Source organism: Anastrepha obliqua, chromosome 1 (genome assembly GCF_027943255.1).
Source record: "Anastrepha obliqua isolate idAnaObli1 chromosome 1, idAnaObli1_1.0, whole genome shotgun sequence".
NCBI lineage: Eukaryota > Metazoa > Arthropoda > Insecta > Diptera > Tephritidae > Anastrepha > Anastrepha obliqua.
This window is the reverse complement of record NC_072892.1, coordinates 157,730,319-157,746,482: the sequence shown is the minus strand read 5'-3', so window position 1 is coordinate 157,746,482 and position 16,164 is coordinate 157,730,319. Positions and strand designations below refer to the sequence as shown.

The following is a 16,164-nucleotide window of genomic DNA, read 5'->3' as shown; positions in this document are numbered from 1 at the left end:
CAGTTACACATACATACATTTAACACATACATACACACATGCACATATTTGCAGTTAGTTGCCCTGTAGCTTGGCAGTTAGTTTAGTTGAATAACTGCATGAATGAATGAGCGCGTCTTGCTTCCAGCAGTCAAACGCACACACACACACACAGGCAAGGCATACATATACGCACACACACAAACACTTGTGCACCTGCCTTTTCAGTCATTTGAATGAATTTTAATTATTCTCATTATAATGTTGCAACAACATTTTGTTGCGTTAACACTTGATGACTTGCAGCAGCAGCAGCAGCAGCAACAGCAACAGCATTTTTTATGAATGACGTGAGCTATTTGCCATTTACAAAGCGCTTGACGCGTTGACGTTGACGCTGATTTTGACGTTTATGATGAGCGTTGAATTTATGGAAACATTTTCCTTCCTAACGAACTTTATTGGTGTCGTCGTCGTCGTCGACGTACTTACATTCCTGTGCTTTGCCGCCCATTCAACTGTTCGGTTTTAATTTTTTTTTGTGCTCGCCTCTGAGTTGCTAAATGATATATGCGACAGACATACATACATACACACATACATACATACATTCACACATACATACATACATATATTTACATGTGCATATGTAAAGTTTACTTACATGCATGCATATGTAAATTAAGTTTGTATGCATTCAAGCGCTTTTGCTTTGCAGCTGCTAAATGCATGAGTCAGCGCTGAATGTACCTACTAATATTTTTTCTCAAATAAAAATTTATCTGTCAGGTAGTGTAAATATTATTCTGTAAACACATTTATGCAGTGCTCGCACTTTTATTTATTTAATCATTATTTACGCAGGTATCAGCAGCTGTACAGGCGTATATGTCAGAGTACCTGAGTAATCCTGATTTGCGGATACATATTTCTTTTTCACAATTTAACTGCTTCATTTCGTTTAAATTATTGCGAAAATATGACTAATAACAACGCAAAGTAAAGAAAGAAAAACAAAAAAAATCAGGAATTTTTTTTTTTTTAAATAATACAATAATAATTTTTAAATAATTTTTTTTTTAATTTAAATTTTTTTTAATTTTTAAAATAAGTAAAAAATTAAATTATTAAATTTGTTTTTAATAACAAAAAGGTTTAATTTCTTTTATTTAAAAAATCATTAATATTTTTTTTTTTAATAATTTTTTTTTTAATTCATTGATTTGCGGATAGATATTTCTTTTTCACAATTTGACTGCTTCATTTCATTTAAATTTTTGCGAAAATACGATTAATAACAACGCAAAGTAAAACAAGAAAAATTAAACAATTCAACAAAAAAATTTTTTTATAATAATTTTTAATTCAATTTTTTTTAATTCAATTTTTTTTAGTTTTTAAAATAAATTATAAAATTTTTTTAAATTAAAAAAAAAGTTAAATTTTATTTATTTCAAAAACTATCGATATATTAAATTTTTTTTAATTAAATTTTTTTTTATAAAAATATTTTTTTTTAATTCATTGATTTCCGGATACATATTTCTTTTTCACAATTAACTGCTTCATTTCGTTTAAATTTTTGCGAAAATACGATTAATAACAACGCGAAGTAAAAAAAGAAAAACAAAAACATTCAACAAATTTTTTTTTTACAATAACACAATGCTCATTTTTGATTAATTTTTTGTTTTAATTAAATTATTTTTAAAATTTTAAATAAAAAAAATATTTAACTATTATAAAATTATTAAATTATTTTTAATATTTTTATTTTAATTACAAAAATATTTAATTTTTTTATTTAAAAAATCAATATTATTTTTAATTTTTTTTTTAATTTAAACATTTTTTTAATATTTTTTTTTTAAATTCATTTCTATTTTTCATTCTATTCTTAACTTGAGTACTTTAAAATTATTAATCGAGCAGTAAATACAGTAATTGTTTTATTTCTGTCTAGTTCTACGAAAATGGTTGCATAAAAAAATTAAAAAAAAAAAAAACTTAAAAAAAAATTAAACTAAAAAAATAAAGCATAAAATAATTTTTTTTTTAATTTTTTTGAATTAATTTGATTTGAAAAAAAAAACAATTAGAATTAAAAAAAATGAAAAAATTTAACATTTAATTGAAAAAAAAAAAACATTAAAAAAAAAGTGTTTACGGTAGATGGAACCACGAACCTATGGGTGCCATAAGTGAATTTTAAAGCTTATCACTCATTTCTTGAAGGCACCATCCAAGAAGTTTACCTCTTCTGAAACGAAGAGCCGTACGAAATCCACTTCTTCTTCATGATTGGCGCGATAACCGTTTACGCAATTTTGGCCGAGATCAGCAAAGCGTTTCAGCAGTTTCTTTCTCGTGCTAAACGGCGCTAGTTAGTCATCCCAAGTGAAGTCAAGTTCTACTACACCTGATATTTCTAACACAAAGGAGGCCTTCCTCTACTTTTACAACCACCAGCTGGTACCGCATCGAATACTTTCAGAGCCGGAGCGTTTGTATCCATTCGGATGATATGATCCAACCAACGTAGCCGCTGGATCTTTTTTCGATGCACTATTTCTATGTGTCGAAATGCTATTCGGTATTCAATATCATCGGCATACGCCAACAATTGTACGCTCTTATAAAAATTGTGCCTGAGTGATTAAGTTCTGCGGCTCGCACGATCTTTTCCAGCATCAGGTTGAAGAAGTCACATGACAGCGAGTCACCCCGTCTGAAACCTTATTTGGTATCAAACGGCTCGGAGATGCCCTTCCCAATTCTGACGGCGCTGTCCTTCTCGTGCTGTCGAATGCAGCTATGAAATCAACAAAAAGATGGTGTGTCTCGACTCTCCTGTCATGGGACTTTTTCAGGACTTGGGGTATTGTGAATATCTGATCGATTGTAGATTTTCCAGGTCTAATAAGATAAGGTCCAATCAGTTGGTTGATGGGAGACTAATCCCGCGGTAGTTGGCACATATTGCAGGATCGCCCTTCTTATGGATTGGGCGGAGCACACTTAAATTCCAATCGGCAGCCATGTTTTCATCCGACCATATTTTGCCTAGAAGCTGATGCATGCTCCTTACCAGCTCCTCGTCGCCACGTTTGAATAGCTCAGACGGCAGTCCGTCGGCTCCCGCGGCTTTGTTGTTTGTTAGCCGCATTATTGCTATTCTCACCTTTTCATGGTCGGGTAGCGGAACGACAGTCCCGTTGTCAACGATTGGGGGATTGGGATCTTAACATTCTCTTTTACAAGATCCATACATTGGAGCTATAAAATAAGCACACAAATTTTACGTGGAATACCGCGAAGATGACTTTTTGGACATTAACATTTTATCTCTTGCGAAGGCCTTCGAACATGTGCTTTATATGGAAGAAAATAGTCAACATCGTAAGCAAAAAGAAAAAAAATTGTCAGAAATCAACGCGATGGTTGAGCGTCCTCACAAATTTACTTTATAATACTAAAATTGAATGGCCTATAAAACTACATACCTAAAAAGCTTTTGAAAAATTTCACCCAAAATTTTCAAGTTTTTATTATTTGTGGATTTTGAATAAATTTTGTAGGTTTGAGTTACTCTGTTTTTGTTTTTTGAGATAAATTAATAAAAATTAAATTTTTTGTAATTCTTGTTGCTGGTTTCTTTTGTGGTTTTAATTAATATTTCTCTGTCTATGCTTTTAAAGTATTTACAAATATTGGAATCCATTGAAAAAGTAATATAATTGACTTAAAGTCATCGATTTAAGTATTAAAGGTATATTTCCTGTAGCCTTTCAAGGTACAAATTTAACATTTTTAGTTAGCTCTTAGATAAACTGGATCGAAGCACTGATCCATTTTTCAACCTTAAGAAGACACGCAATGGCGCCATGAGAGTAGAAGCCAGTTCATTTGGGTGTGTTTGAAGACGATATCGATATTTGCTGGCTAAATTTTTTATTTCTACTTTTATTAAAGAAATTTCTAAATCCCAATGAATTGGGACATTCGTCACGTACCACGGAACGTTTACCTTAAATTCTTGGACTGAAAACGTAGCAGAATTTCCAAATTTTAATTTGATGATGTGCTCCACAGTTTGATTTCATAAGTAAAGACTGGTCTGAGCACAGATTTGCAAAGGATAAGCGTGTTGTCAATTGATAGGGGTGGTTTACGGTTTAGTAGCCAATAAATGTTTCGTAATATTAATCCTAGGATTAATAAAAAAAATTGCGAAAAGGGTTCAGCATAACAAACATTGTGAATTTTATAGAAAGAAAAAACTGAACGTAGACTTTTTTTGTCTAGTGTATGCATTTCTGTACAACTTATATACTATTTAAAGATTTTAATTCATAACTTTTTCTCTTTAATTTCAGAAGCAGTAACTCTTTCTAGAAAAGGTGGTGAGTTCAATGTTTTTAATGTATGATTCAAATAAATTCTATACACAAAAAAAGTTAATTAGTTAATAAAATGATTAATATGTATTGTATATACGCGGGTGCTATTTTGTTTTTGGTTTTTTTTTTTTGGATTGGGTGTTTGTTGTCCGTGATATTGAGGCGTTTTTCAGAATTGGCCACTACAAAGGTCGTAACATGCATCAAGCGCTCCAGCGAGCAGCATGCAGCGATCTGAAATGAAAAAGTAATATTTTTGGCTGCAAGAAAACCCAGATTATGTGGTCGCCGTAGCCACAATCCGTATGCTTTGACGTTGTGTATCAGCCACTACTTTGGAGCTTCAGCACAAAAATATTAAATAAGTACACTTTTTAACCAGCAGCACTCGCTACTAAGTAGGAAATGGCAAATCTCCAAGCTCATGTATGACAAAAATATAAAAAATGATTTACGTTTTTGGGAGCTCCTTTTGTATGGGTGTGCATGCACACATACATATGTATGTGTGAGTGGCGTACTTTGAGTTATGTATCCTCCCATTTCATTTTATTATTGCAGCAAATGAGTGCATGGCAATATGCTGAGACTGCCCCAAATATATTTGACTGTATGCAGTGTATTTAGCATTGGATTTTTGAAATATTTATTTTGCATTTGCTTCCCCGCCTGAAGCCGCCAAGTGACATATTTTGTGAAAAGCAAATGTCAAAATATAAATTTCTCCCATTAATATTTTGCATAATTTTAAAAATTTTGTATATTTTAGTTCTTTTTTTGTGTCATTATAAGAATTTATGTAAAAATTCACATACTTATTATGTATCCGAGTATACTGATATTAGGGCTGTCCTTATTTGAAAATTTGAGGTCTTTGAATTTCGTGTAGTTTGGTAAAATTCTAGCTTTGCATGATAGATTTTCAGAAACCAACACCAAATTATAATAAAGTTTTCACGATTTTTTAAACATATTTTTTAAACAACATTTCAACATTTTTTAATCTATGAGAGTTTGAAGAGTGTTCCTTCGATTTCAAAAAAATATTAATATGTTATAGTGAAAATAAGCTTTTTTCGGATGACTAAAAACTTTTGTGAAAATTTTCAAAATATTCATTTAAAAACATTTTTATAACTTACCACTAAAAAACAGTTTTTACTGTTATTACTTTACAGCTTTTACAGTATTTACTTTACTAACACATTAAAAAAATTAAAAAAATTTTCATTATACAAAAAAGGTAAAATTTTTCATTATAAAAAAAGGAAAATTTTACCTTTATAGAAAATTTGCTTTTTAATTCTTAAATTTTTATTACTAAATACTTTTTAAAAAAATTTCCAAATTTTCATAAAAAAAAAATTCCTAAATTTTCATTAAAAAAAATTCATAAACTTTCATTAAAAATATTGTATAAATTATCATTAAAAAAATCGCTTTAAAAAACTTCATAAATTTGGAAGTGTTCGTCTGATTTCAATAAAATACTATTATGTTATAGTGAAAATAAAGTTTTTTCCGATTCAGAATTTCAAAATTTTCATAATTTTTGTTTTCTTTACAAAAAATTCATAAATTCCTTTAAAAAAATTCGTAAATTTCTATTAATAAATACTTTTATAAAAAGTATCAAAATTTTTAATTATAATATAAAAAAAAAATTTATTAAAAAAAAATTTTATGAGAAAAAAGTTTTATTAAAAAAAAATTTTATTAAAAAAAAATTTAAGTTTAAAAAAAAATTCATCAATATTAAAAAAATATTATATAACTTATCATTAAAAAAATTCTTTAAAAATTCATAAAATTTTAAAGTGTGAGGCCGATTTCAATAAAATATATAATATACTATAATGCTATAGTGAAAATAAAGTTTTACTGTACTAACAGATTACTAATTACTTTTTTAAAAAATTTAAAAATTTTCAATAAGAGATTTTCATTAAAAAATTTAATAAGAGATTTTCATTAAAAAATTTAATAAGAGATTTTCATTAAAAATTTTTTCATTATAAAAAAAAAATGTTTTCCTTTAAAATAATTCGTTAATTTTTATTACTAAATACTTTTTTAAAAAGTATCAACATTTCTATAAAAAAAATTTTTATTAAAACAAAAATTTATTAAAAAAAACTTTTAATAAAAAAAATTATAAAAAAAAAATTTTATTAAAAACATTAAAGTTAAAAAATTTAAAAATTTTCTATAAGAGATTTTCATTGAAAAATTAAAAAATTTCCATTCAACATCTCTTTGAAAAAAAAAAGTCATAGACATAGCGCAGCGATTAAAGACCCAGCGGCTTCGTTGGCTGGGTCATTTCGTCCAAACGGATACAAACATTCGGAATGAAAACATTCGATGCGGTACGAGCTCGTGGTAGCAGAGGAAGAGGAAAGACTCTTCTGTGTTGGAAAGATTAGGTGGAGAAGGCTGGTGCTTCGCTAGAGCGCTAATTTTTTACTGATCTTCGCAAAAAAGCGCTTTTAAAAAGTATAATGTATCCTAAAAATAAGCAAAAGAATTTTTAGTAATGCGTTATAGTTTTTTTATCCAAAATTTTTTCATTTCATTTCCTATTATAGTTAAGCCTTCAAATCTTCGCATAGGAAATTCTAGTTCGAATAGTCCGTTGGTACTATTTAACTCAGTAAGAACCCTCGTAATAGGGGCCTCGATTTGACTATTTCAACGTTAAATGAATAATGAAATCGTAAAGTTTTGTAAGGAACATTGAAGCTAATCTGTTCAAGAACTTCGAGGAAATCAACAGAACGACAAATATCTGTAACATCAAAAACACACATCAAGGACTGATGGGTCCGTCTATTGGCAAGAGATTCCATATTTCTTAGCATGCACCGAGCACTGTGGGATGGTAGTGGATCCGAGAAATTAAGTGGTTACATAGCGAACCGAATAAAATTTTGATGCAACCTTTCAATTATTTTTAAATGAGAGGCATAAATCGGATTCCAAACCAAAGATGCATATTCGAGCTTAGAACGAACCAGGGAGTTACATAAAATTTGTCTAGTATAGAATTTTTTAAAAGCGCTCGAATAGCTCCCTAGAAATGTAATATTAGCATAAGCCTTCGGCATTATCTGATTAATATGATTTACGAATGTAAAACCAGAGCCAGATGGCACGCCTAGATCAGAAAACTCTTTAACTTTGGAAATACCAACATTTGATAAATTATAAGAGGAAGGAACGTTTTGAAAAGCTGACATGAAAAAATTTCTTTATATTAAATGAAAGCTTATTTTGGTCTCTCGAAGCGACAAGGCGGTTTAACATAAATCTTGTTGAACTAAAGAAGCATCCGATTGGCAGGTTACTTTACTAAACAGTTTTAGTTAATCATTAAGTGGAAAGGGAGGGAGGTGAGGTAAAGCAGAAGGAAAGGAACCAAAAAATGTGGAAATAGAAAGAAGCGGTTTTGGATTAGTGGATGACGACAAATAGTGGCTAATTACGTTCGAATTAACCGCTTCCTGCTACCAATGAATTAGGTGTGTGATATTTGAACCCGCCGGTGTAGCAAAAAAGTGAGAGCCCAGATGTCTAAAGCCTTGCCCTACGAGAGGGCAGGGCAGCTGAGAAGAAGGTGCTGAGATGATTCCATCTCATCCTTCAGACAGCGGCAGAGATGACTTAAAGCAATCACAAGTCTCACCGCATGGACACCTAGCGCACAATGTCCGGTAAAGATACCTTTCAAAGCTGTGCGAGAGCTGCGGCTTTTTTAGCCTTAGAAGTTCCTTCGAGCGCCTCCGATCTACGCGTGGTCAGAAGGATCTCGCGATTTTGCACGTTTACGCTCTAGTCCAACCCTTGCTGAGTTGACGCGGGGTCCATCTAGGGCCAGGAGTAGATCACAAGTTCTTAAGGGATCCCTAATCCTCTCGTTTTGCGATGAAACTGTCTCCAGAGTCCCTATCTAGCCAGCTCATCGGCCCGCTATGACCGAGAGCCCAAATGAGCCTAATATCGAAGTATTCTGATACTATTGAGAGAGAAGTCAGGCATTCCACTACTAATTTCGAACGCATAAACAATGAGCCTAAAACTTTAATTTCCGCTTGCCTGTCGGAGACATTGGATATTTACAGTAATTACAAAAGTAAGCAACCAATTTCCGTTTCCTTAATTGCGGCTACCTCCGCTTGGAAAACACTGCAGTGCTCCGGAAGCCTAAATTTGAGCTTGAGGAGGAGCTCCTCGCAAAATACTCGCCCACCAACTCTTCCGTCCAACTTCGAGCCATCCGTAAACATATTTGCCATGCCCTGCCTGCCTCCAAATGTTGTAAACCCGTCCACTCCTCCCTTGAGGACTGTGAGTGGAAAAGGTTCCGCTCGGACCTAGCGTGGATGAAACCGGCTCCGGGGTTCCCTGCGTAGTCAGCTCATCAGGGAGGGGTAATCGTGATGCAAAATTGAAAAAAATGCATATCTCTTTTTGTAAAATAACTGCTGCTTCTTCTGCTGAGACGTTTTCCTGTTGCACACAATTGAGTTTTATGTGTATGCCGACTACTTGTCCGGGTTTTAATGTGGGCAACTGTCAATGTACGTTTGTATGTAAAATTATGCATGCATTCATTAAGCAAACACATTAAGAATACTTTGTGTGGCTGTAAATTTGTGCAAACCTTTTTATAATATATTTTTCAATTTGTCTAATGGCTGCAGAAAACAAGCATAAATTGTTATGAATTCATTTTCCATAAGGACTTATTTATGAAATATCACTCGAATATAAATATAAATTTGTTGATTGCATATTTTTTTTTTGTTTTTACTACCGATTTGCATATTAAGTGCATTTAAATTAAAAAATTCTTTGGCATAAAATCCATTCAAAGGCACTCAATTTCGATTGAAAAATTATGGCAGTAAAATTATAAATTAATTCTTTATTGGCTTTCTTTCTACGAATTGGCGTTATAAATGTTAACGATTTTCTCTACTTGGCGATTGCAGTGTAAAGGGGATGCGTTGCAGCAACGTTTCACAGTGGCTAAGTGTGGTGCTTCAACGCTAAAAGTCGCAGTAAGTTGAGCAATGCACTCCACGTCGAAAATCGTAATATTTAAATCAGCGCACGGAAATCGTCATGAGTTAATTCCATCTTTTGAGCGAGCGATGAATTTTTCAACTCACTGAAAATAGAACAAATAAAGCCCGTAAGTGAAAATGTTGCATGGAAATTTATGCTAAAAAATACCAAACTTTTCGCTAAAAATATCGAATTATAGCTCTTCTAAAGTAGAGTTGCAAAGGCGCAAAATGGGAAAGGCAACCCTTTTATGAGATGCGTTAATAGATCCAAAGTGGCGCTCATTCCGACAATCATAAAAATATTCGTGGGCACCAAATTCTCTTGCCACAAATCAAATTAAAATTTTTCTACCCCCTTCGCCCAAGTATTCTACACCCAAATATATATAAATTAATGCAAATATGTGCTTTAATTAGATTCTGCCCAATATAGTAAATTAATTAATTATGTTTAGCTGTGCTATGCCACATATGTTGTGCAAAATTTCTACAGTTGCCGGAGGCCTCAATCCTTTTCGTGTAGTTTCATTCATTTTTTTTGTGCGACGCGTTCATGCGATTGAAATTTGCTGTAAATTTTTGGTTTATGAAACTATTTTAAATGGCATTAATTAATGTGACGCTGAAGGCAGCTTGCTGATTTCCTTTTGTCAGCTATTTATTTTTTTTTCTTTTTGTATCTGTGTTTTCGGTTGTTTTGCTGCTCTTTCTAGTTGTGTATGCCACTGTGTATGTGTCAGTGTGTGTGTGTGATTTTGTACACTATTTCATTATAACTATAAATTTGTTTTATTTAAAAGGTTTAATTGCTTGCATTGGTGCCAATTTATTTAGCTTTGCATTTCCGCTCTCTGAGGCAGCTGGCACAACACTTGCCATATTCAAATCTGCGCCTACGTACAGACATTTGGAAGTGTTTATAATACATAGAAACATGCAAACGCCTATACATATACACATATTAGAGACATACATACGTAAATATTTGAAAATATGAAACTACAGTATTCGTCCAGCGAATTAGAAATGACCAGAAAATTTTACAAGCTCTAACTTCGAGTAGTATTGGGTATGGGAATAAGTTAGCGTCTTTTCTTAGCCAAAGTTACAAATTATTTAAATAATGAAATAATACCCGATATTATGTGAGATTAAATTATTATACTAGCGGACCCGACAGACTTCGTTCTGTCGAATAGATTTTGAATGTGGCTGTTTATATTTCGGCTTTATGACGTTTTTACTGTGCTGACCCTCACACACCGCCCTATCATCATGGTGACCGTTTTATTCAGGAGAATTAAAGAAAAGGGTCAGCTCGGGTGACCTAAGTGTCTTCGCTTCCACAAACTTTGACCACCCTTTTGGGGCCCACTAAAAACCCCGACTGGGATGTTTGCCAGAGGGCTTCAAACTAAGAGGGGAACTTAAGGTTCAAACTTGATTGAAAAATAATCTAAAGGGATAGTAGGAACCTAAGGGTCACAAATATTTATAAAGTGGGTGCTTCAATGACAAAACATAGAGAAATTTAATATTTATTATTATTATTATTGGCATAGGGTTAATAACCGATATAAATAATAAAGAATAATGAAATAAAACGTATATATGTAAGTATTTTCATCTTTTGGTATTCTTAAAATATGTTTGGATTTGTTCAGCCCTGCATGATTATTCTTAGAGTTGACTTAACTATTTTTATTTATTATTTGTGAATGAAATCAATCCTTAAATCGTTCTGAAACTAAAATAAAAAAATACTATTATCACTTTTGTGTGAACGCATTAGATCCTCCAACGCGAACACGCACACACACATGAATGCGCAATATTTGTATGGGAAAAAGAAAAGCGCTGTTTTAGGGTTTTCCAGGAAATTATTCGAATTTTTCTTGCCGTAAAAACCATCCTTGGACTTAAAGGAGCTTTTTAAAAAAGAATTGTTAAGATTGGTCCATGCGTTGTTGAGTTATGCGCTTACCAACACATTTTGCGATTTATTTTTATATTATAGATCGTGTTGGAAGCTACAACTTTACTCCATCTTTCAGGCAGCTTACGGACCCGTCTGAGGAAAAATTCGACTTCTTTGGAATTCATGGATTCATTGAGTCAGTTTGCTATGCTCGCGTAAGAAGTGAACCGCTCTCCACTAAGGGCTGACTGTATTGATCGGAACAGATAGTAATCCGAAGCTGCAATGTCTTGGGAATACGGTGGATGGGGTAAGATTTCCAAATTCAGTCCCTCTAAATATATCTGGACCGATTTAGCAACGTGTGGCCTGGCGTTGCCATGCAGCAAAATCAGTTTGTCATGCCTACCGTCCCATTCCGGCCACTTTTCTATGAGAGCTCGGATTCAAACGCATTAGCTGCAGTCGGTAATGATCGCTAGTAATGGTTTCAGATGGTTTAAGGAGTTCATAATAGACGACACCCTTCTGATCCAACCAGATACACAGCATAACCTTTGAAGCATGAATATTTTTTTCACTGTCGATGGACCTGGTTCACCTGGCAGGCTCCAACATTTTCGACGCTTAGGGTTATCATAACAGGTCCATCTTCCATCGCCAGTGTCAATGCGTTGCAGAAAACCGTTTCTTTTCTGCCGTTCAAGAAGCATCTCACACGTCACCAAACGTCTCTCGATATTCCTCTCCTTCAATTGAGGTGGCACCCAGTTACCTGCTTTGTGGACTGTTCACTTGGCGTGCAAACGTTTACCAACAGTTGATCTGTCAACATCTCAACATCCAACTCTTTAGACATATCATCAAGGGTTCGACATGCGTTTTCATCCAATAATTGTTGTAGTTGAATATCTTCAAATTTTTTCGATACCTCGTCACGGTCTTTATCACTTTGGAAGTGTCGAAACCACCTTTACAAGTTGTATTTGATGGAGCGTGGCTACCGTAAATACTGATCAATATACGACACGTTTCAGCTGGACTTTTCTTTAAAAGGTAATAATGAGGCATGACCTCCCGCAAATGCTGTTTTCTCGGGACGAACGGGGACATTTTTGACTTCCAATAAAATAAATAGAATCTTTACGCTTCAAACGAATGTCAACTACTGCGATCGATTCCTCACATAGACACCTTCAAATCACCAGTAAATTACCAGAGCGAACACAAAAATAGTATTCAGCAGCAACACCTCTTTTACGAGGGCAAAAACTTATTCGAATATCCAATAATAATGCAGAGTTTGAAAAGTTCAGCACCTGGAAAGTGGAATTAAATGTTTTTTTTTTTTTGATTTCTTAATCATTTTTATTTGTTGGTAGCTGACCACCATCCGGAAGGGCTCATGTTAGAATATCCGGGCATGAATCATCAAATTGTGGAAAAAGTTTTTTTTCAAACAGCGATCGCCTCTCGGCAGACAATGACAAACCTCCGAGTGTATTTCCGTCATGAAGCGTTTTCCTCATAAAAAACTAAGCCGCTCGGAGTCGACTTAAAAATGCAGGTAAACGTCTTATTAACTGCCCGACCCTCTGGCAAAAACTCGTGAATTACAATATCGTTATGTTCCACACAACCATGACCATCGCTTTCTTTTTTGACTGAATTGTTTTGGTCTTGGTTCATTTGGAGCTCTTCACTCACTCACCTAATCTTTGGATTGCGTATCATACTCGTAACCCAGGTCTCGTCTCCAAGAATGATGTGTTTGATGGATGTTGGGTCGGAGTCAGTCTTGGGTCGGATTCATGTCTTTGGTGATATCAACGCGGTCTTTTCTATGCATGAAATTCGGGTCCTTTGAGACTAAATGTTCAAGTCGTCTGCCAGCTCTCTGATGGTTATTGATTGATTTGCGGTTTTGATCAACTTTTCTTTCATTTTGTTGATGTTTTCATCAGTTTTCGATGTCAACGGCCTGCCACTACGTTCCTCATCCTCGATGGATACAAGACCTTTTCTGAATCGTTAGAGATATCCATATTTTCTATAAAATTAAAGACAATCTGCCTTTTGTTTGGTATAAAATAAATATGTTTTGTGCGGAATTACAAATCCTGACATTTCCGGGATTTTCGGGACTTAAAAATAGCGAAATCGCGGGTGTTGGGGTTATATTTATTTATATTTCGGAAAACATTTGCAAGCCAGAAACAATGCAGGCAAGGCAAGCATTAATTACACCTGGAGGGACTTTCGTGCTAAATCGTCAGTATCGCAAAAAAATAAATGGAAACTTTTTCAAGCTGTCTGTAGATCCGCCATGCTGCCCAAGTGTAGCGTTATACATTATCAAACTGCAAAGATACTTCATAAAACCGATGCTGAGGATACCCGACTTCACGCCAAACTATGCAATTTTGCTGGAAACCGCAGCTGAAGAAATCCACTTTAATATAAAGTGAAGTCCAAAATAAACAAGACTGAGCTAAAATAGAAACGACCCAAACTGATTACTTCGAGTTTATTTATTCAAAATAGTCTCCCCTGGCCTCGATACACTGCTTTGCGCGATCTAAAAGCTTTTCGAAAGAGTGTTTCAGGTCATGGACCGGAATCTGGATTGTCCTTCAGGATGCCGGTACAAGCGCTCTATGGACGGAAAACGTTTTCCTTTCATAGCCAAATGCAATTTTCCGAATAGGCAGAAGTCACAGGGAGCCATACTAGGCAAATACGGTGAGTGATTAATGGTTAAAACGCGATTTCTAGTCAAAAAATCAGTCACAAGAGTGGATCGATGAGATGGTGCATGATCATGTAATAAGCGCCGGCTTCCTCTTCGCGGTATTCAGGGCGAATTCGATAAATGTGATGCAACAAACGCTTCAAAAAAAAAAAATTACATTGACTGTTCGACCCGTTGGCTCGAACTCCTTGTGGAAAATTCCCTTGGACTTTTGAGATCTCCTAACGCGATTTTTTGGGTGGTGGCTGGTCTGTGGCCTTCTATTCGGCACCCTGACGCTTAGTTTCAGGTTTGTATTGGAAACACCACGTTTCATCACCAGTTATAATGTTGTAAAGGAAGTTCTTGTATTTTCTTGCCTCTTTAATGAGGTGTTTCGAATGTTGAATTCTGAGGAATATTTGGTCCTCAGTTAACTCGTGCGGAATGAAACGTGCACAGACCTTTCGTGCACAGACATTTGGGCTTAATGATCAGTTAAAATGCGATAAATCGATATTTTGGAGATATTCAACTCCGATTCCATGAATTTCAGAATTTCAACGATGATTTCGGTTCATTTTTGATAAATTTACGAACAATTTAGATGTGATTACTTGATTTTTGTATGTCATCACAACCATCTCTGAAACGTGAAAACCACTCATGAGCTCTTGCAAGAGATAAACAACCATCGCCATAATGTTTTTTCATCAATTCAAATGTTTCGGTAAACGTTTTACCGATTTTAGAACAAAATTTGATATTAGCTCTTTGTTTGAAACTCGTTTTTGTACCGATGACACAAACATACTGACACTTTAGACGCAATAACTTCGCTTCCACTGAACCGAATGTCACCAAGCTTTCACTGGAAGTCAGCTAGGGATGTAACTTCCCACGCACTAACTTATTAAAAAGATGGCGTTATCAAAAACATTTTTATGAGGCCAGTCTTGTTTATTTTGGACTTCACCTTGTTTGTAACCAAATGAAAGCAATTGTTTTCTAAGTTTTGCTCAATTTTGTGTATCCTACGGGCAACGGAAAAGGACTACGATAACGTCGGTGAGTGGCACCATAAAACTAATAGCGTTTTTTATTTGCGTAAAATGTTGCATTTACTCTGTTACGCGCCGGGTTCATAGGATTGCGTGCCATTTGCTCAAAATACTGCACCGTAACTATGAAAACGTGCTAAATTTTCTACCTTAAAAAAATGTGAGAGTTAAGGTCGACTCGCTTATTTTAATTTATCTGTGTGTACTTACTTACTTACTGAGTTACGGCCGATCTCACTAGCTCTCTCCAGGCGCCTCTGCTCCGCGCGCCTTCTCCAATTCTGTACACCAAGCGAGCATAGGGTTTCCTCCACCTGGTCTTTCCACTGGAGCAGTGGTCTTCCTCTGCGTCGGCTCCCTTGGACTTCGCCCTCGAACACCTTCTTTGCTGGAGCTTCTTCATCCATACGCACGACGTGCCCTAGCCAACGCAGGCGTTAGATGGCGATGCTTTGAACTACGTCAATGTCGGCGTAGAGCTCATACAGCTCGTGGTTCATTCTTGAACGGTAGTCTTCGCCAACGCGCACAGGACCGAAGATCTTACGAAGAACTTTTCTCTCGAACACCCCAAGAGCGGCTGCATCGCTTTGTGACACTAGCCATGCCTCTACGCCATAAAGCAACACGGGTATGATGAGCGTCTTGTAAAGTGTCAGTTTGGTCATGCGAGAGAGGAATCGACTACTCAATTGCTTACTTAGTCCATAGTAACACCTATTTGCAAGAGTAATTCTCCGTTTGATCTCCACGCTGATAGCGTTGTTGCTGTTAACGGCGGTGCCAAGGTAAATAAATTCTGGCACAACTTCGAAGGTATAGTTGTCCGCAATGACGTGCGTTCCTACACGCCGTGTGTTCCGTGTTGTAGACAACATATACTTCGTTTTACCCTCGTTCACCGCCAGACCCACTCGTGATTATTCCTTTTCGATAGCAGAAAACGCAGCGGTGACATCTCGCTTATAGCGGCCGATAATGTCAATGTCATCGGCGTACGCAA

General features: G+C 34.9%; 1 protein-coding gene across 10 annotated transcripts in view; it reads left to right on the top strand.

The window, feature by feature from the left end:
• The window catches only part of LOC129235964 (serine/arginine repetitive matrix protein 2), a 256,950-nt gene that overhangs the window by 91,230 nt on the left and 149,556 nt on the right, over nucleotides 1-16,164 (top strand). For 9 of the 10 annotated variants that reach the window (XM_054870141.1, XM_054870072.1, XM_054870151.1 and 6 more), the window contains one exon: nucleotides 4,356-4,382. The gene's annotated coding sequence lies outside the window, so the exon portion shown is untranslated. The remainder of the gene's footprint in view (nucleotides 1-4,355; nucleotides 4,383-16,164) is intronic. The other variant, XM_054870081.1, reaches the window with a different exon arrangement.